This window comes from Moschus berezovskii, chromosome X (assembly GCF_049115385.1).
Source record: "Moschus berezovskii isolate FMDL1 chromosome X, NW_MosBer_1.0, whole genome shotgun sequence".
NCBI lineage: Eukaryota > Metazoa > Chordata > Mammalia > Artiodactyla > Moschidae > Moschus > Moschus berezovskii.
In genome coordinates this window covers 15694280-15716486 of record NC_142488.1, presented here as the reverse complement: position 1 = coordinate 15716486, position 22207 = coordinate 15694280, and the positions used below count along the sequence as shown (strand labels likewise).

Sequence of the window (22207 nt, the reverse complement as noted above, 5' to 3'; positions counted from 1 at the left end):
GACTGCCGGGGGACTCCCAAATCCATTTTTATTTAGTGAAGACAGTACCCAAACCAGAAATTGCAAAACTGTGAAAGGGAACTATTTTGGGAAAATACTTCTCTTGATCTCTTTATCTAAAATGAACCAGGCATGCCTGATTCCCGGTGCCCGAGCCTCCACTGCTCACCTGTCATGCCTGTCCGCTCGGACCCACCATGGCCACCGTTCAGCAGCTGGTAGGAAGATGGCAGCCTGATTCCCGGTGCCCGAGCCTGTCATGCCTGTCCGCTCGGACCCACCATGGCCACCGTTCAGCAGCTGGTAGGAAGATGGCACTTAGTGGAGAGCAAAGGCTTTGACGAATACATGAAGGAAGTAGGAGTGGGGATGGCTCTGCGAAAAGTGAGTGCGATGGCCAAACCAGACTGTATCATCACTTCTGATGGCAAAAACCTCAGCATAAAAACTGAGAGCACTTTGAAAACAACACAGTTTTCCTGTAAACTGGGAGAGAAGTTTGAAGAGACTACAGCTGATGGCAGAAAGACTCAGACTGTCTGCAACTTTACAGATGGCGCATTGGTTCAACATCAGGAATGGGATGGAAAGGAAAGCACAATAACAAGAAAGCTGGAAGATGGGAAATTAGTGGTGGGTGGTATGCATCATGAACAGTGTTACCTGTACTCGGGTCTATGAAAAAGTAGAGTAAAAATTCCATCATCGTTTTGCACAGAAATTAGTTGCGAGGATGAACAAGCTCAGTTCAATGAGCAAATCTCCATACTGCTGGGTTGTTTTTTTTTTTTTTTCATTTTTGCATTCAATTATCTTTATCACAAACAATTAAACTATTTCAAAGTGTTAGTTTAATTAGGGTCATCTCTTTGGTTAGTAAATAAATCTGTTTGTGCTACACCAGTGTTGCATGCTTTTTTAAACTTTAGAGGAATTTAGCAATGAGTTTTAACATTTACAAATGGAATAAGTGGGATAGCCTTGAGTATACCATATTGAGATTATCTTTTAGTGATTTATATATAAAACTACTTCTGTGGCCAATAAGCTACCAATCATTAATCTTGCCTTGTGCTTTTGAACTTTGTATCAACTCAAGAATCTTAAATTTGTGGCAGAGATTGTTCTCATTGAAAAACAGCTACATAAACTTTATAATTTAAATATAAGGATAAAGATTAAATCACCATCATTGGCTAGTAATCATACTTTCAATATTGTGTTTATAACTACTGCTCAGGAATTCTGTAGCCAAAAATCTGTTTAATAAACTTTCTGAGGACCTACCAGGTGCCAGACTGTCTTCCAGAAGTTGAGTTATATCTGAACACAAGGACAAATCATTGCACTCACTGTGACAAACAGCGTTGAGAGCATGCAATGTTCTCTCGTTTTATTAACAAAAGTAATTAAAAAAGTAATTCAACTCTGAATATAAAGAATAACTAGAATTCTAGTGACTTATGTCCTGTTTCTCAACCCAAATAGCAAATATCAACAGTTCACATTTGGAAAATTTCTGTAGGCACTGGGCTAAAACTATGTACGTGATTCTCATAGCAATCCTTGGAGAGCTAGTCCCATTATTTCTTTCACAAGTAAGAACACAGGTTTTTGACTAGCTAACTTGTTCAAGGACACAGGAAGTTGTAGAGTTGGAATGGGAACCTACAACTCATTGAGCCCACTCACGACTGATCAATCATTCTACAACTCTGGCATGTCTCAGCTTATATGAAGATCCTGAGTTAAATTTCCTAAATGTAATACTTGAGACTTTTATGAAACCACCCTCTATACATTGGAATGTTAACTTGTAAGAATCTTTTAATTACTGAATGTTAGTGGTCAATGAAAGAGTTGGATTCACTGACGGTGTAGCCCTGTGCTGTAGCCCCATGTGGCTGCTGAGCACTGGGTAAGGAAAATACACATAAAATTTAAAGAACTTGATACCAAAAAAATGAAAATGCCTCTGATTTTTATATTGATTATATATTGAAATAACATTTTTGGATATAGTTGGTTACTTAAATATTGTATATTAATAAAATTAATTTTACCTGTTTAAAAAAATAAAATGAAGCAGACATGAGAATGCGAGGGGGAAATCTAAATACGGTATGTTTGAGGGAAGGGATGATAGGGTGACTTTTCAGTATACTGTAGTTCAAGCAAGATGTGAGTTGGTTCTAGTCACACAGGTGGAGTAGGGCTCATTTGTGGCTGCTGCTGCTAAGTCACTTCAGTCGTGTCCGACTCTGTGTGACCCCATAGACGGCAGCCCACCAGGCTCCCCCGTCCCTGGGATTCTCCAGGCAAGAAAACTGGAGTGGGTTGCCACCTCCTTCTGCAATGCATGAAAGTAAAAAGTGAAAGTGAAGTCGCTCAGTCATGTCTGACTCGTAGTGACCCCATGGACTGCAGCCCACCAGGCTCCTCCGTCCATGGGATTTTCTAGGCAAGAGTACTGGAGTGGCTTGCCATTGCCTTCTCCGTCATTTGTGGCAGTGGATCTCAACCCAGGCTACACATTACAATCACCTGGGATGATTCGGAAACCACTAGTGCCTCAGTCCAGCCCTCAACAAGTTCTTACTCAGATGGCCTAGGATTGGCCATGGGCCTGGTTTTTTTTAAGACTCCCAGTAAGTCCTAATGTGGAGTCGATGAGAACACTGTTTTGGAGAAATTACCAAAGGTTTGGGAGGATCATTTTTTTTTATTTAAACAATGTGTGAAACAAAATCGCAGCCAGATTTGGCAGGAGATTGCAAAGTGACATGCCGATAGAAACTAATAGATCTCTATTTTAGCTTATTTATTCTTACGGAACAACCAGTGTCCTGCTAGTTAACTTTAGGGGGCTATTCTTTATAAGTTGTACTTTTCATACTGAAATAATATTTCTATCAAATGATCACCATTCCCTCACATTTGTCATTGTTTGAAGTCATATCTTGACCTTCCAAAATATAACTATATTCCTCCAAAATGCCTTTAAAATTTCCTTTTGAGTCCTTTAACTGTTACTCCTTCCTAGAACTGGCTTAAATGGTTTTTGTAATGTTCTCTGGTTTGATTTATGTCTGTGAAAATGCAACTGCACAACTTGGGTGGGGCTTGAATCCACTGTCTTTTTTTTCCCCACTGTCTTTTAATTGAAATCACACACCTGGTCTCAGGACTTAATGAAGCTCAGGTTCTTTATATTTCAGCATAACCATAGAAGTGAATATCGCTTTCCCAAGACTCTTAGGCAAACAAAACTTTTTCTTGAAAGAGACAGCTTGTGCACAGGGGAGAAGGCAGCAAAGAAGTGCCAGCTTCCCAAGTAGAAGGGGTGGGTTGCTTTTATAACAAAAGGGAGGGTTTGTCTCATCATCACTGATAATTTCCAGAAATCATGAAACTTCTTTGATCCGTAGCAGGTGGCTCTGACTATCAGGAATAGGGAGTGCTGCTGTGAAGGGGAGGGAGTGCCTGAGTGTTTTTTGCAAAAAATCACAGTAACGGATATTTATAGTCGCGCTTTGACTTCACTTTCACTTTTCTTGTCTTGTGGCAACTAGGTATACTCGTTATTATAACAGTTAATTTTTTATTCCCATCAGCTTGATTTTTGTTTCTGTGACTCAGGCCCCATGGCCTTTGTTCTTTAGCTTGCAAGGCCTGTTCTGCCCAAGGCCGTCCTTTAGTCCTTTTCCAAAATGGCTATACTCTTCTTATCTCAGATGCCATGGAATGTCCTTACTCCATTTTGAGTGGAACTAGAGCCCATTATTATGATTTTTTTTTAATTTTTAAAAATTGATGTATGGTTGATTTACAATGTTGTGCCAATCTCTGCTTTACAGTAAAGTGACTCAGTTACACAAATATATATATTCTTTTTGATACTCTTTCCCTTATGGTTTATCACAGGATATTGAATATAGTTCCCTGCGCTATGCAATAAAACCTTGTGGTTTATCCAGTCTAAAAATAGTAGTTTGCATCTACCAACCTCAAACTCCCAGTCCATCCCTCCCCTCCCCCTCCCCCTTGACAACCACAAGTCTCTTCTCTATGTCTGTGAGTCTGTTTCTCTTCTGTTGATAGGTTCATTTGTGCCATATTTTAGATTCCACATCAGGTGATATCGATATGTCTTTCTGACTTCATTTAGTATGATAATCTCTAGTTGCGTCCATGTTGCTGCAAATAGCATTATTTTGTCCTTTTTATGGGCTGAGTAGCATTCCATTGTTTATATGTACCACATCTTTACTCATCTGTTGATGGACATTTAGGCTGCTTCCATGTTTCGGCTATTGTGAATAGTGCTGCTGGGAACATATGGGTACATGTATGTTTTGAATTAGAGTTTTGTTCAGGAATATTCCCAAGACTGAGATTGCTGAATCATATGGTAATTCTCTTTGTTTTCTGGGGAACATCCATGCTGTTTTCCACAGTGGCTGTACCAATTTACCTTCCCACCAATAACATAAGAGAATGCCCTTTTCTCTATATCCTCTCCAGCATTTGTTGTTGGTAGACTTTTAATGATGGCCATTCTGGCTGGTGTGAGGTGGTACCTCATTGTAGGTTTGATTTTCATTTCTCTAATAATTAGTGATGCTGAGCATTGTTTCACGTGCCTGTTGGCCATCTGTATTTCTTCTTTGGAGAAATTTCTATTAAGGTCTTCTGCCCATTTTTCAATTGACTTTTTCTTCTTTTTTTGGTTATTGAGTTGTGTGAGTTGTTTGTATATTTTGGAGATTAAACCTTTGTCTGTTGCATTATTTGCAAGTATCTTCTCCCATTCCATAGGTTGTCTTTTTTTTCTTTTTTAAAAATACGATTTCTTTTGCTATGCAAAAGTTTGCAAGTTTGAATAGGTCCCATTTGTTTACTTTTGCTTTTATTTCTATTGCCTTAGGAGACCCAAGAAAACACTGGTATGATTTGTCAGAGAATGTTTTGCCTATGATCTCTTCTAGGAATTTGTGGTGTTTTGTTTTAAGCCGTTTTGAGTTCATTTTTGTGTATGGCATGAGGGTGTGTTCTAGCTTCACTGACTTACATGTAACAGTCCAACTTTCCCAGCACCACTTGCTGAAGAGATTTTTTTCTCATTTTATATTCTTGCCTCCTTTGTTGAAGATTGATTGGCACAGGTGTATGAGTTTATTTCTGGCAGAGCCCGTTATTCTTAATTTTCAAATTTTGATGACTTTGGGCAGTAGGAGCTCAGTTCTGTATCTAGTGGACCCCTCCTATTAATCTTTGAAAATGCACTTTCTGACTTAACACGACATCTTGTCCTTTTCCTGCTTCAGATCTAGAAACAGCCATTTCCCCGAGCAAGTGTTTAAATTATTGGGAAAAAGTCACATTAAAATGTATTATTGAAAAAAAACGTGTTATTGAATTCTTAGTAAGTCGTCATCGAAACTCAGCCCTGACCTGGTCCTATTTTCCTTATAACCACAGGGTAACGTGGGCCTCCACCATCCATGTCACAGAGACACCTCCCTCCCTCTGCTTAGATACTGCTGCTACTGCTAAGTCACTTCAGTCGTGTCCAACTCTGTGTGACCCCATAGATGGAAGCCCACCAGGCTCCCCCGTCCCTGGGATTCTCCAGGCAAGAACACTGGAGTGGGTTGCCATTTCCTTCTCCAATGTGTGAAAGTGAAAAGTGAAAGTAAAGTCGCTCAGTCGTGTCCGACCCCTAGCGACCCCACGGACTGCAGCCCACCAGGCTCCTCCATCCATGGGATTTTCTAGGCAAGAGTACTGGAGTGGCTTGCCATTGCCTTCTCCGCTTAGATACTAGCTGAGGGGATTCTGGGGCTCTCCCCCAAGAGCCACCCCTACCCCAGGTGTATCCATACTCTGTGAGGCTCAGTGAAAGCTCCCTTGGGCAGTAGTGCCCAGAGTAGGAGGCAGAGACAAAGCCTGTCCCGAGGCCTCCAACATTGCTCTGACCCAGTATAATACCTGGCTCACAGGAAGGGGGAAATGCACAGGTCTTTGATCAAAGTTAACAATTCACAACCAGCTATTCAAAAGTACACAGATAATCCATAGTGGAGTCTGAATACATGTAAGTAAGCAAAAAGGCTTGAATGAGCAAATCCAGTGAAGTAACCATGTAAACGTGTAGCTCTTACAACAGCTCTCACTGGCTTCACACCCTGCCCACTGAGGTGTTACCTAGCCTGTGCAGTGGGAGCAGCAAGGCGTGGTGGGAATAATGTTAGCATTGGCTGAAGTGGCTGTTTCACATTCTATGTGTCAGGGTGCAAAGAAAGATTGGGAAAACATTTTGAGAGGATTTTTGGTTATGCAAATAAAGGCCCAGAGCTGAATCTGGTGAGAGAGATTGAGATAATGGGGAACTAAATTACTCCTTAGAAGTCTGTCTCATGAAAGAAAAGCTTGTGTCTATGAAAAACAAATTTTGGGGAATGTGAATTTCTTGCTGAGGCTAGAAACATGAGTTCTTAGGGGACTGAAACTAGGGGTAAGGGAAATTGCAAAAAGATGGTCTGTCCAAGAGTGCAGAAGCATGAAGGCAGTTCAGAGTGACAGCCAGGAAAGACACTCCCTGAGAATATTCAGGAATATTCTGGAGATACCTAAACCTCCACTCCTGGAAAGATGATAAATTCCTCAGTCCCAGCGTGCCCTCCACATAAAGATGGACAAAGAAAATGATGGTGGAGGAGTCATGGCAGCATCTAACTCAGTGCTGTTGAAGAAAAATATACTGTGAGCTACATGTGTATTTTTAGATTTTCTATTACTCTCGTTTAATAAATAAAAAGAAACAGGTGAAATCAATTTTAGTCCTATATTTAACCAATATTTCTAAACTATTATTTCAGTGTTTCCTAAACATAAAATTTCATTAATGAGACATTTTTCACTTTTTGCATATAAATCTTTGAAATCCAGTGATATGTTTTATATTTAAAGCACGTCTCAACCCAGCTTAGCAACCAGGTAAAATGCTCAATTGCCACACGTGGTTAATGGCTTCCAGAGTGGACCGTGCAGGTCTAACTCTTTATACTCTGTGATTACTAAAATAATTTCAAAGCCATTTAGAAAAACAAATAGAACTTTTTGTTAGAGCCTGCTTATCTCAATGACTACATTTATCTTTGCAGTAAAAACAAAACACAAAAATGCATTCAAGCACACACAGTCTCAGTTTCAGCAGACTGTCTTTGCAAAAGGCTCATGAATTGGCCATGGGTGACTTCTGAGTGGGTGGACAGAATATAAGCCCATTAAAGAGATGAAAAAATGAATTGAAAAATGAAAGTATTAACAGCCATGTCAGTATAATGGCTACTTAGGTGGGAAGTCTCTGCGGGAACTGGCTTAGAATGCAACTCCTACTTAATATATTTTCAGGAGCCTTCTGAGAAAATGCCATGCTGCAGGAAAATAGGTATTAATTTATTGGAATGAAAGGAAAAGACACTTTTTAATTGATTGTAATGACTGTATCTGATTCGTCAACCTCTTTGTCTCTGCTGTTTATACAACCCAAGCATCCTAGCCACACCAGCCTGGAGTTTGTATAGGTCAAAACAACAGGCACAAAGTTCCTACAGCTGTATGATTAAAAACCCATGTAATTCAGATAAATACATATTCTAATAGGAACATTATTTCCATTTAATGACAAAGGTGGCTGTGCTATGTGACAATAGGCTAAACTCAGTATGAAAATCACTTGGTCATGCAGCTGTGGAATTATGAGATTCTTGAATTTTAAAAACTATGGATGAGTTATTTCATATAAAATGAGACTTCATTAATCTTCTCACACTGCAATATTATAAATCTGCTTAAAACAAATTGGCAGAAGATGAGAAGACCCTTAAATTCCCATGCTCAGCCTCCACTTCTAGCACTCTGTTTGAACTCTGGTCCCCAGATGGTCTCAGGAGTCTCATGAATGCTCCAGAAATGAGGTCCCTTGGCTGCCCTGAGGCACCAATGTTTTTCCCCCTCTCCTGCTCCAGACCCCTGTGTTAAGGGCACTGTTAATGCCCCAGATAGCAGTCGGTTCACTCCCTTTGGTGGTTTTCAAAGATGAGGCCAGAGCCAATATTTGTCCTGAGGCTGCCCAAGCCCCGTGCTGAGGACACGGATGTCTGCGTGGAGGGCACCGTCTTCCTTTGCTGCAAGAGCCGTGGGCAGTAGGTCCTGTTGCTATGAGTGGAACTGCCACGTTTGACACCTGGTGACTCAGCTCCTGTGGGTTTTGCTTACTTCCTGGTTCTGGGACTGCATTATCAAGCCAGATGATCTGGATGACCAACCTTCTTCTTTGACCTTGTCTGCTGTCCAGCTGCCCAAATTGTTCTTGAGATTCTTTTCCCTTACAATGAGTTTCTTTAAATGGCACATTTCTCTACATGCATTAGGATCTCATATTCTACCTCCCAAGCCCCTAAGTATACCTGATTTCTGTGGTGAACAAAATTTCGATTCAAGCAGAGTTCCCTGCTATACTTAAGGAGAATAGTCTAAATTACATTTTTCCTTTTTTTCATCATCTTTAGTATAGTTCTGAGTTACCCAGTGAGTAGTGGCTGTTGCAGTTTTACTTTAATAATCAGTTCCCAGAATAAAGGCAGGCACACTATAGGTATTCAAGGAGTATTTGTCGCGTGAATGAGAGTTTTTATTTGTGAGGAAATCTTCCTTTTTGAGAATAAGATTGAGTTGTTTTTTTTTCTCCTGGTACTTTAATCAAGGTCAAATTTCAAAATTTCTTCAGAGCATCTGTTTCCTTTTGGCATTGGTGTGAGATGTCTGAATAGGAGCAGGATACATGCCAACATAGCGGAATAGATAAGAGTCAGACAAACCTGAGGCAGGCTAGTGCAAGTTAGTTAACCTTTCTGATCCTCTTTCCTCACCATGTGAAAGTCCCCTGTCCCTGGACTTCTCCAGGTAAGAACACTGGAGTGGGTTGCCATTGCCCTCTCCTCATCCCTAGGCTCTGACCCACCCTCATAGGCTTGTACTTCCTTGTACTAAACCATCTCATTAATCTATTTTGTAAATAAGTCCATTTGTATCATTTTTTAGATTCCACATATAGTTATATCACATGATATTTGTCTTTGTCTAACTTCATGTAGTATGATCATCTTTAGGTCCATCCATGGCAATAGAATATTTTTTAAATTAAGGTATGTACATTATTTTTAGAACAATGCTATTGCACACTTACTAGACTACAGTATACTCTATGCACTGGAAAAGCAAAAAAAATTATGTGACTCACTTTTTTGAAGTATTAATTTTATTGCGGTGATATGGAACTGAATCTGCAATCTCTGAGGTCTGCCTGTACTAAGTGTGTGAATACAATGCCAGGAACTTAATACATGCCTGGGCGATGATTGCAGCAAAGAACTCCATTTCTGAAACATTCATTGTAGATGAAGAACAAAATCAAATAGTATTTTTAATAACTACCATCTTTTGACAAAATCAAAGTCACTGCAAAATTACAGTCTAGGTGAAACAATAGTTTGGGAGTTGTATTATATAAAAACACAGCGATAGTTATTTTTTAGAAGTTAGTTAACAGTAATATTTAAGTGTCAGAAAACTACATTATTTTAGTATGTTATATGGTGACTAAAAATAACCAGAAAACCTGAAGTTATAGTTGGACCAGATTAATGAGATGGTTTAGTACAAGGGAGTACAAGCCTATGAGGGTGGGTCAGAGCCTAGGGATGCGGAGAGGGCAATGGCAATCCACTCCAGTGTTCTTGCCTGGAGAAGCCCAGGGACAGGGGAGCCTGGTGGGCTGCCATCTATGGGGTCACACAGAGTCGGACACGACTGAGCGACTTCACTTTCACTTTTCACTTTCATACATTGAGGAAGGAAATGGCAACCCACTCCAGTGTTCTTGCCTGGAGAATCCCAGGGACGGTGGAGCCTGGTGGGCTTCCGTCTATGGGGTCACACAGAGTCGGACAAGACTGAAGCGACTTAGCAGCAGCAGTAGAGCCTAGGGATGAGAGAGGCCCTGGGCATTTGTCCACTTCCATCCAGCACTGGCGACTGGGGTGGCATCTTCCCAGCTGAGGACTGAGCTTCTTTGGCTGAAAGGACACGTCAAAATGGGTGCTGGTTCATGGGAGTTGTGGTGTGCTAGCTCGAAGGCCGGTGGGCACCAAGTGTCCAGGCAGTACCCACGTAGGACTCCCCAGCCCTGGGTGGTCCTGTCAGTGTGGAAGGGAGAACTCCAGGAGGTTGGGGCAGGAGCTCTTTTGCAGTTGGTATGGGAGCACTTCTGAATTTAATAACCCAATTTTGAGATCTTCCTGATAAATCTGGTTGTTTGGTGGAATTCCTAATCTTTGCTAGGAGATATCACTTATAATAACGAGCAAACAAACTGACAGATAATGCATAGAGTTCATCACAAGGGTAGAGCTAAAAACAATTTACATCAGGTGGCAACTTAGCCCAGTGGTTCTCATAGTCCTTATGTCCTTGGATTAGTTTACACTGGTTTCTTTGGTTTTTTCCTTTGACAGTTTGACATACATCCTCACTCCCAAGTTGCTTTGCTCCTACTGAAGATGAAAATTCACTCCCAGAGAGCAAAATTGCCCATTAAGCAAGATAAATTGTAGTTGCTAGCCTAAGTGTATCTCATTTAGTGTTAGCCTTCAAGGTAGGTGTTCGTGAAAAATTGTCTACAAAATTAATTTATGGAAAGAGATAAATTTCTTTCAGCTGATGATGTTTGGAGGGAACACTTTGGAAAATGAGATCAGGACTCTGTGAGTACTCGGTAAAAAAGATTTTGCTCCAAACAAAATATGCTGCCGTGAAAGAGTTCCTAGTTTCAGACAGGCAAGGCCACACAGTGGCTTCTCCTCCACTGTGAGATGAACTAACTGATGTGGGATAGTGGATGTGAATTTCAGCTCTCCAGGTCATTGCTTTTTTGGACGTGGAATTGTCTATCCCCTGAGGTTTCTACCTGCTGAGCAGTTATTTAGGTTTTCAATACATCACAGCTCCAAGAGTCGTGCCACAATGTGGGAAGCACAGAAGGGCCCTGGACTGAGAGCCACAACCCTTGGTCTCTAGGCCTGGCTCTGCCACCAGATAACTGTGGGTGCTTGAGGTCTTTGTGTTTGACCAAGAGTCAAAGGGACCTTGTCCCTAGTTCACATGCTCTCTTAACCTGCCTGGGCTTTCTGGTTTATTTAGCACAAGATTCCCAAGTTAAAAGTCTGCAAAATATTTGATGTACAAAATCACTGCATGCCAGATGTATTCTTCTCTGCTGTGGGGGAGCTGAACATCCGAGGTAACGGCCAAGCTGATGTTCTGGTGTCCCAGAGGACTGGATGTGAACCCCATATACAGGAGCTAAAGTTTAACATCCGCAATGTAGAAAAATACCTAGGGCCACAAGAGGCTAGTCTATTTACATAAAGAGAGGTGTCCTTGGGTCTCTGTTGAGGTGGGGAGGGGGAATTGGAATCCCAGACTAAAGCTGCCCCCCAGGAAAGGCTGCCCTGTGTGGAAGGGTAACTAGAACACTCTACCCATAGATCTAAGAGAGAAGCAGTCCTGTCCCAGTTGTGATTTGGAGTGAGGAAAAATAAATATTTTGTGAGAAACTAAAACCCCGAACCTGCATTATATAAGGTGTGGAGACCAAATTTATAGTCTCCACAGATGTGGAGATCCCTGGTGGAAGAATTAATATAAGCCCACCTGTAGCCAATGGCATAAGGCAAGTAAAAGAAATGATGTACAACTTTTATAAAGGAAGAAACAAAACTCATTACTTCCAGGTTCTATGATTGTGTATCTACAAAATCCACAAGAATCCTCAAATTATTAGGAATAATTAGTAGATTTTCTGAGGTCCTGCATATTAATATAAAGAACAAAACCAAATTAAGCTAAAATCTTTGTCTCGTGCCTCAAACCCACTGTCCACCCCATCATGCAGCAAGGGGACCTGGTCCCATGCTCCACAGAGGAAAGAGGCTCTGAGCTGTGAGCTTCCACAACTGCCTCACCGTGTGACCTCAGACTTTCTTACCCTTGTCTCCTTTCTTCTAGTCAGAGGGGGCATCCTTTTCTCTTCTCCTTTTACCAACAAACTGTTTTCTCTATGCTTTTGAGTCTCTTCCCTCGCATCTCCACTAGAAGAAAGCTATGGCTTCCTCTGATATTTCTTTGTCTTATGTGTTCAACCTGGCTCTTTCTCTATAGCTTTTAAAGATGCTCAAGTTGCTGTTATCTTAAAAAGACTGTAACGAGCCTTGGCAGAGCCCTCCAAATCACCTTTAGCTCTCACATTTTCAAAAGAACAGACTAAACTTTCTGTGTCCATTTTCCACTTCTCAAAGATTCTTAAGTATATTTCAAACAGATTTCCCTTCCTATTACTCCTTGGGAATGGCTTTTATCAAAGTGACCAAATGACCTTCTTGACTGCTCAATCCACTGGACTCTTTCAAGTCTTCTGGCACCACCACTGAATTGTTCATTTAGCTCAAGACCTTTACCTACACCTTGACTATGAACTTCCGGGTCCTTGTGTAAAGTCTGGCTGGTTCCTTAACTCCGTCCTTTATAGTCAGTCGCCTCAGCTCCTCTATTCTGCATGATAGGGCAACAAGGGCTTAGGAATTTGGATATTTTCCTAGGTGTAAATGTGGAGTTGGGGCAGCCAAGGGCTGACATGGAACATATGAACTAGAACAAAGATTATGGTGCTGTCACTGAGGCAGCTTCTAGGGGCAAAGGGAGTTTCCTCTAGCCCTTATTACTCACTGATGAACATGTGCATCCAAGAGGTAGGAAATAATTGTAACTCATGGGTCACTAGACTTTTCGGCTATAACTGCCTCAGACTAATGATTGATGACTGATTTGGAAGTGGGACATTTTACAACCCTGGGGGAAGGGAAGGGAGGTGGGCTCAAATGATTCAGATTGGATTTCCTACCAATCAGGAGGAACTAGGGCTCAGAGTCCAATTTAGTTTGACCTCAAGACAACAAAGAAATGTGGCCTTTCTTGCACAGTTACGTTTGTTAGCCGAGATCCACAACTGTCTCCTATTGAAAAATGTCCAATAAGTTGTAGCTTTTAGTCTGGGGACTGTCCATAATGATCCAGCTCCCTGAATCTGGCATTGTGTGCTGAGGGACTCAGTTGTTGAAGCAGAAATGGTCGAATGCACAGGATTTCCAGGATGAATGTGACCACTGCTGACTGTAGAGCGAGCAGAGAGACAAAGATCCTTGTGGCAAGAAGGCATGCTTGTAGGGTTATTTGACCTAAGAAGGGGGCACGGTGAGACTTGTGATTTTGCAATGGGCAGAGGCTGAGAAAGACACCTGTGGCTATTAGAAGCACTGAAAGAAATGTATTCCAAGGAACATTTCTGCCTGAATGCATTAATAAATGCAAGAATAGAATTTGAAATTTCAGCTCATTATCATTCTTGTTTTGGCTGCATGGTTTTCCCCGAGGCTTTTAATTCTTTCCTTAGAGTCTTCTATATAAACTTTGGATCTTTGATGTATTTTCAAATATGGGCTTAAAGCGTCATAGGTTATTATTTAAGTGGATAAATTGGCTATCTAGATGTATTCTATTTAATATACAAATGTGTATTTTCACTCAAGTAGAATAGAATTCTGTAGGAAGCTGTTCATGATAAAGGGTGTCATAAGAAAGTCATGCATATTTACTTTCTCTCTGAGTTCTGGCTTCTTGATTATGTTATTGTTAAATCATTTACTTATGCCACTACCTCATTAGTAGTGGGACAAAGTGTCCTGAAGCATTCCTTTTCTTATTTGCCTTATCTGCTTTCCAAATTCCCTTCTACTGGACCCCTTGAGCTTTTATTATATTGAACAACCTTCCCTTATTTTCAGGCAATGGCAGGACTGAAAGTGTGGAAGGTGCCTTAAAACCTTGCTGCTCAAAGTATGGATCCTTTTGCTCCATCTCTGTTAATAACTTTGAATCTCCATTTCTAGTCTGAATCAGCTGTGCCCTCAATGTGCCAGGTATGATTCTGCAGTTGCCTTTTGGATATCTCTGTGCAGATGTTAGCTAGCATATCAGAGCCGGTGTGTGTGTTGAAAACCAGAACACACAGAGACATGGCAACACAGAGTCAGCTCACCGTTGCCCCCTTTATGTGCTTCCCTCTTCTGAAGACCATTTTTTGTGAACAGCATTGCTGTCTTCTTGGTCCCCCCTCAACTGGACATAGAAAGCACATTAGAATGTCTTTCTCTCTGAGTAGTACTTCCCCCACCCCTCATCCCAATCTGATCAGCCCATAAATCACGTCAGTTAAATTTCTCTCAGGTCCTGGGCATAGATCCCTTCTTCTCTGCTCATCATTACTGTTTGTGATTCACATTTTTATCATCTCTGGCCTTGCCTAATGCCATCTCTCCTAACGTAGCTCTTTGCCTTTCCCACTCTCTCTTCTCTCTAGGCCATTTGTAATTATCCATTGCTGCAGAGCAACCCCCCCACCAAAACTTGGCTTAAAACTCCCACTTGCAATAGGTCAGAAGCCCAGAAGCAGCTTTGTTGGGTGGTTCTGGATCAGGAGAACTCTTGAGAGGCTGCGATCAAGGTGTTATCCAGGGTCACAGTCATCTGAGGTTTGGCTGGGGAAAGATCTGCTCCCAAGTTGACTCATAGGGTGTTTAGCAGGCCTCAGTTTCTCACTACATGGGCCTCTCCCCCAGGCTGCTTAGCACGCAGCACATGGAAGCTGGCTTCTCCCAGAGAGCCATTGGAAAGAGTGAGAGTTCTCCTTAGATGGCAGTTGCAGTCCTTTTGTAACCTAACATTGAAAGTGATGTTCATCACTCCTTCCATATTGGTTAGAAGAGAGTCACTAAGTACAGTCCACAGTCCAGGAGAGGGAATTAAGTTTTATCTCTTGGAAAGAGGTGTATTGAAGAATCTGTGGATGTATCTTTAAAGCCATCACAAATTGTCCTCTGGCCACTAATTATTTATCTTCCTCCCACATGCAAAATTCATATCAAAGAATTTATGGACATATACATATCTTTAAAACTACCATACCACCTTCATGTCACAGAAACTGTTATCTCAAGATACATTTGTTCTGAATATTTTCACTGAGTCCACTTTATATATGCAGAAGAGATCAAACTCCTCAGGAGAATAGATGCACATATATGTATGGCTGAGTCCCTTTGCTGTCCACCTGAAACTATTGCAACATTGTTAATCGGCTATACTCCAATACAAAATAAAAAGTAAAAAAAAAATCTCTCCAGATGCTTCATCATCTGATCCTAATGAATATTTTCATCATTTGCTTATGAATCCTACATGCAATCAAACCAAACGATTCACCATTTCCTAATCATACCCTAAAGTCATCTTCTGTACCTTCATGAATGCTGTTTCCCAGGTTGGATGGTCCTCCCTCTGTTCTTTCTTTTCAAATTCTATTCAAAATTCCAGCCTTGCCTTCTTTATCAAGTGTGGCAGCTCCTCTAAAATAGGATGTATCTTTCTTTGATAGTAAATTCCTAGAGGACAAGAACTTGTTCTTGTTCCTTGTTCATCTCTACATCCCTCAAAATAAAAAGCTGATTTCCTTGTACCCAACAGATGTTCAAGAAACATAGAGTTAAACTGTATGAAGACAGCACTTAACCATTTAGGTGAAAAAAACCACTTTGAGTTGTTTGTGTCCATGCGGCGCACACCGATACCACGAGAGCGTTTGTTGTGCACACTGTGTCTCTCACAGACACAGAGCCCAAACTGCTATACGTGGGATAACCTGGAAGAACTGGTGGTAGAATGTCCAGGTTATATCAACATCGTCAAAGTCCCAGTCTTCTACTGCTGTGCTGGAGGGCCAAGAAAAGTCCATTTACCAATACACTGCTGTCCCCCTGTATCCCACACGGTGGGAGTGATGGGGTTGTTCAGCTAGGTTCTCTCTAGCCATGGTAGAGTAGGACTCTCCCGTTTAATTGCTGAGCAGTTTTCTCCCTCCCACCTGCTTTCTCCCTTCCTTTCTTTGGACGTATTCACTTTCTCATCTGACCTCTCCTTGTTATTTCCTCCCACCTCTCTGTGAGATTGTTACCTGGGCATTTTGATGGAATTATTGCTCCTTAAATTTAGCCAAATGGAAGTTATTTCTTTGTTAATAGTTTTATTGAGGTATAATTTACACACCATAAACTCCATTCATTTTAAGCGTATAATCCAATGATTTTTAATAAATTTATAGAGTTGTGTAACCATCACCACAATGTAATTTTAGAGGATTTCCATGACCCCAAAAGATCTCTTGGGCTAACTGAATTATTCAAAAATTTTTATACCTTGTATTTTTTTTTTGCATGTGTGTGTCTGAAAAGTATTTTTCAGATAATTTAGAAAATATAGAAAAGCAGAAGAAAATAAAAATTCTCTTCATTCAACAACCTATAGAAATTCATTGCTATTCTGGTATATAGTTAGTCCTTCTGTCTACTTATCTGCCTGTTTATCCATATCTTGGAAGTTACAATTAAGGGATGCTGAAAAGTTGATTAGGTCTAGGAACAGAGAAGCTACATAGTAATAATTTTAAAATAGCAGAGATCTCTTTATCTTATTGATTTTAAAGAACTTGACTAAATTTTTTACTTTTGAACTACCACATTAGATACCTATTTATGTGTAAGTGTAGGAAGCCATGTAAAGCAATAAATAAGCCATTACATATTGGGATTGCAATGTAGGTTTTACTTTCCCTGTGTGTGTGGGGGGAGATGGGGATTATGAAGAGGGAAGGGAATACAGTGATTGCTGCCTGAAGGTTTCATGGAGGACCTTAAATAAGCGGTCTCCAATCTTTTTGCAGATATGCAGATGACACCACCCTTATGGCAGAAAGTGAAGAGGAACTAAAAAGCCTCTTGATGAAAGTGAAAGAGGAGAGTGAAAAAGCTGGCTTAAAGCTCAACATTCAGAAAACTAAGATCATGGCATCTGGTCCCATCACTTCATGGGAAATAGATGGGGAAACAGTGGAAACAGTGTCAGATTTTATTTTTGGGGGCTCCAAAATCACTGCAGATGCTGATTGCAGTCATGAAATTAAAAGATGCTTACTTCTTGGAAGGAAAGTTATGAACAATCTAGGTAGCATATTCAAAAGCAGAGACATTACTTTGCCAACCAAGGTCCGTCTAGTCAAGGCTATGGTTTTTCCAGTGGTCATGTGTGGATGTGAGAGTTGGCCTGTGAAGAAAGCTGATCGCTGAAGAATTGATGCTTTTGAACTGTGGTGCTGGAAAAGACTCTTGAGAGTCCCTTGGACTGCAAGGAGATCCAACCAGTCCATTCTAAAGGAGATCAGTCCTGGGTGTTCATTGGAAGGACTGATGCTAAAGCTGAAACTCCAATACTTTGGCCACCTCATGTGACGAGTTGACTCACTGGAAAAGACTCTGATGCTGGGAGGGATTGGGGGCGGGAGGAGAAGGGGATGACAGAGAATGAGATGGCTGGATGGCATCACCGACTCGATGGATGTGAGTTTGAGTGAACTCCGGGAGTTGGTGATGGACAGGGAGGCCTGGTGTGCTGTGATTCATGGGGTCACAAAGAGTCGGTCACAACTGAGCGACTGAACTGAACTGAACTGATGACATCTTTGGGACTCAACTCTTCTATGTGCAGAGGCTGAAGATTAGGGGAAATTGGTTGGGAAAGAAGTCAGGGGGCTGGAATACGCAGGTGCTTTTGTGTGGTCTCCAATAGTTCTTACAAGAAAGAGAGAAGCATCTCAACTCGGGGCTGTTTTCAGAACTTTACTATTAGAGGTCTTTCTGCCTGCAGCCAGCAATCACAGTTGTCTGAGAGTCGGTGTATCATGACCCATGCAAGATTGGAAAAGGTGAATTTTCTGGTTGAGGCTAAAGTGGAAATAGAGGCAGGAAACAGTAGGTAATGAAATTGGGGCCTGGGAAACACCACGTTCTTGCCCTTCCTGGGCATCTTCTGCAGTGTGTTTCCAGCCTGACAAAGGTTTAGAACAGGCAGCCTGGGGATCCAGAGGACCTGTACCTTCCAAATCCTGCTACTGTTTTATGTTTTTCTGAATCAGATATCAAGATGGAGGTCATTAAGCTGGAGGCTAGGCAGGGCACTGAGACTTATTACTGAAAGACAGTCATTCTTTGGTTAGGGTCTAAATTCATGGGCTCTGATTTGATAAGATCTCTCACTTATGTTCTTAGTAAGTGAATCACTCAGAGAATTGAGTGAATGAGTATAAGCAAAAATCTAATTGAGCTTTTAAGAAGGTTGTATTGCAGGTGGAACCCTAATTCTGTGAGCAAAAATCTGCGATCTCTTGTTTGGCCTGAAACATGTTCAGTCTCCCAAACGTGTGACAATGGGGATCAAACTGCTAAAGGTGCACCCCCTTAAAAGGAGACTCTCCTGCCAAAGCCCATCTCAGATGCATGTATGGAGGACAGTGAATGAGGGGGGTTCCTAGAGAGCAAAACCCTCTGCAGAAGGGAGTTGTTGAGATCCCTCTCAAGTAGAATATATTACTCATAATCATTGTGGTTGTTTCCTCCTTTCCTTTTTTTTCCAAATGGGAGTTGTTTTTCTAACAGTGCTCCTGTTTTCTACTCTGGTCTCCCCCCGTCCTTTGTATATTGGGTCTGCTGGGGTGGTTAAATGTTCTCTCCATAGACCTACAGACGACACGGAGCTACGTGTGGACTTGTCTGGGAGACATCACCCAGGCATCTTGAGTGTAATAACTTAATGAGACTTAACGTTGGGCTATATCCTTTTAGGAAGGGAGTGAGTACATTTTTGGTGGATCATCAAATAGTTGCATAATGTTGGAAGGATACATTTTTAAAATTAGGTGTGTAAAGAAAGGTGTGTATAGATGTTAGCAAGTCAAGGCATTGACTGTAGTTGAGTCTTGCTGTTATTTTTTTATACAACAGTGACTGAAACTAGAATTCCTTCCCTCTACTTTTCAGTTAAGTCAATAATGTTCCTTTTTAATATAAATGAGTTTGAGTTTCCTTTATTATCACTTGTGGTGAGAAATGTTCTTATTGAAACAGCATATATATATTTAATAAATATTACTTTGTAGGGTAGGAAAAGTCATTTTCCTTTTACCTTTCCAGGTTCTTGGCTGAAAAGTGAAAGTCGCTCAGTCGTATCTGACTTTTTGCGACACCATGGACTGTACAGTCCATGGAATTCTCCAGGCCAGAATACTGGAGTGGGTAGCCTTTTCCTTCTCCAGGGGATCTTCCCAACCCAGGGATTGAACCCAGGTCTCCCACATTGCAGGCAGATTCTTTACCAGCTGAGCCACAGGGGAAGAAAATTCTCTGTAATAAAAGAATAACAGGAGAAAAACAAACAGAAGTTTGATGACATGTACACCTGCTGGATAGACAGGAGAGACCCAGAGGAACTGAGTAACTCCCTGGCATGGCCCAAGCTATTATAAACATCATCTCCAACTAAAGACAAAAGGAGATGTTGGGAGAAGGGAGCCAGTTATGGGAGGATGTTAGGAAAAGTACAGCAAACACGAGTAAGGTGGTTAATACAGACTGACCTCCAAGCCTTCTTCATTAATAAGTTTCTAGAGTTTTAGTCATCCTCTGTTTCCTGGTATAGAGAGGGAAGTGCCCTTATGAATGGAGGTTTCCCTTATAAATATAAATGCCTCTAACAAAATGGTAACTTCTGCTCTGTTTTCAGAGCTGCTTCTGTGTGTCTGCTGTTCCTTAAAAATAATCAGCCTCAAGATAATTTTTATACCAAAGAGGCATATTTTGAGCTGACACATTCTGCTCCACTTCCATTTTGAAGTCTTATCTGTAGACTTACCCAGGATGATGGTGTTAGCAACTGAGAAAGTAGACATTTATTTATAAGTAGATCCAACTTATTTTCTAGACTATAAACTACTTTTTACAAATTTATTAATGAAAGAGAGGGAAAATTTCTTGCCATTAAAAAACCTGATTGCTAATTCATAGGTAATATATTTCTCATATTTTAGTGGCCACTAGGGATTTTAAACATAAGGGCATCAGATAATTCATTATGCTATTAAAAAAATCATCTTTCCAATGGATGTTCACTAAACTTACTGTGGTAATCACTTCATGATGTATGTAAGTCAGATCATTTTACTAGTTACATTAAGCACCTTAACTTATATAGTGTATATGTCAATTATATCCCAAAAGTGGAAAATAAAAAATTATATTTCATTATTAGCAAATACATTTGGGGGCTACAACCTAATCTTTCTGATCATTTAAACTTGCTGGACATAGTAGCTTATATCTTTGGCTACCCTGATGGCTTAGCGGGTAACGAATCTGCCTGCAATGCAGGAGACACAGGAGATGCAGGTTTGACCCCTGGGTCGGGAAGATCCCTTGGAGAAGTAAATGGCAACCCACTCCAGTATTCTTGCCTGGGAAATCTCATGGACAAAGGAGCCTTGGGGGCTGCAGTCCATGGGGTCACAAGGAGTCGGACATGACTGAGCAACTCAGCAAGCAAGCAAAGGACATTTTTATTGGTTCTCTAAGCTGTGAACTTTGCCTATGCAATCACAGACGTCTAAAGATATTTAAATGATGTATTGATGCTGACAAAAAGATAATTACTTTTACTCATAATTAAATTAACATTTTCTGATAAGCCATTAAATATTACTTTTCTGTTGAGGCATCAAAAACTTTGCTTCACACCATAGACCATATCACTGCGAATGAAATCAGAAATGGAAAAATTTAGTTACTTAGCCTATCCACTCAAATTCACTCTGAAGAGTAGTATTTTTAAAGAGGTCCTCCAGTACCTTGCTTAGCCAACTTTCAAAATTTTATTTTCTCTTCTCCTTTCCCCACACTTATCAAAAAGGGATTTTTCTTAAAGTTTAGTGTAATTTGGTGGAAGGAACAAAATTAGATATGTATTTAATCTGTCACTTGGAAGGTACCAATATATATGTTTCAATAGCTTGGCCTAGAATAAGTATGAAATAAATGGTCCCTGTTCTTGCAGGTGGTGGAGCAGTAGGAATTCATGTATTTCATTCCTTCCAATATATGAAGGACCTTTGATAAGTTTAGATGAACCTGTTCTCTTTGGTGGCTTCCCTGGTAGCTCAGTCAGTAAAGAAACTGCCTGCAGTTCAGGAGACCCGGGTTCAGTCCCTGTGTCGGGAAGATCCCATGGAGGAAGAAATGGCAAACCACTCCAGTATCCTTTCCTGGAAAATCCCATGGATGGAGGAGCCTGGTGGGCTGCAGTCCATGGGGTCATGAAGAGTTGGGCACGACTGAGCAACTAACACTTTCACTTCATTCTCTTTGGTACATGCAAAATACACACATTTTTTATGCTTTAATGAATTTTTAGGTTATTTGTTTCCTCTTCGTTTTGTAATGAGTATCCAGTTTGAAGATTCTGGCTTATCTTGTGAGAAATACAAGGAAACAGGATCCCCTCAAGCATTGCTGGGATTGTTAGAGGGATCTTGGTGGCATCAGTTGGTCCTTTCTGTTACTTGAGTTTAGTGTCAGTAAATCCTTCATCCTAGTCCTACATTTTCATATTATTTCAAACTTCATTTCTATCTAGTTCTGTTATACTGAATTAATTTCATCATTGTGGCATCATGCAGTGATAAAAATATTCCCTGTGGGCCTGGAGGAGGCCTCAGTTTTGGTGGACACTAAATCATGTCAAATTCTGTGGACATTTATTGGAGCCCCAAAAAATAGAGAATAAAAATAATGTTTCCATGTTTCTCCATCTATTTGCCATGAAGTGATGGGACCGGATGCCATGATCTTAGTTTTCTGAATGTTGAGCTTTAAGTCAACTTTTCACTCTCCTCTTTCACTTTCATCAAGAAGCTCTTTAGTTCTTCTTCACTTTCTGCCATAAGGGTGGTGTCATTCGCATATCTGAAGTTATTGATATTTCTCCCAGCAATCTTGATTCCAGCTTGTGCTTCATCCAGCCCAGCGTTTCTCATGATGTACTCTGCATATAAGTTAAATAAGCAGGGTGACAATATACAACCTTGACATACTTC

At 40.8% G+C, this 22207-nt stretch overlaps 1 pseudogene; it reads left to right on the top strand.

The window, feature by feature from the left end:
- The first annotated feature begins 259 nt into the window (after positions 1–259).
- LOC129564550 (fatty acid-binding protein 5 pseudogene) lies at positions 260–992 on the top strand (annotated as a pseudogene).
- The last annotated feature ends 21215 nt before the right edge of the window (positions 993–22207 follow it).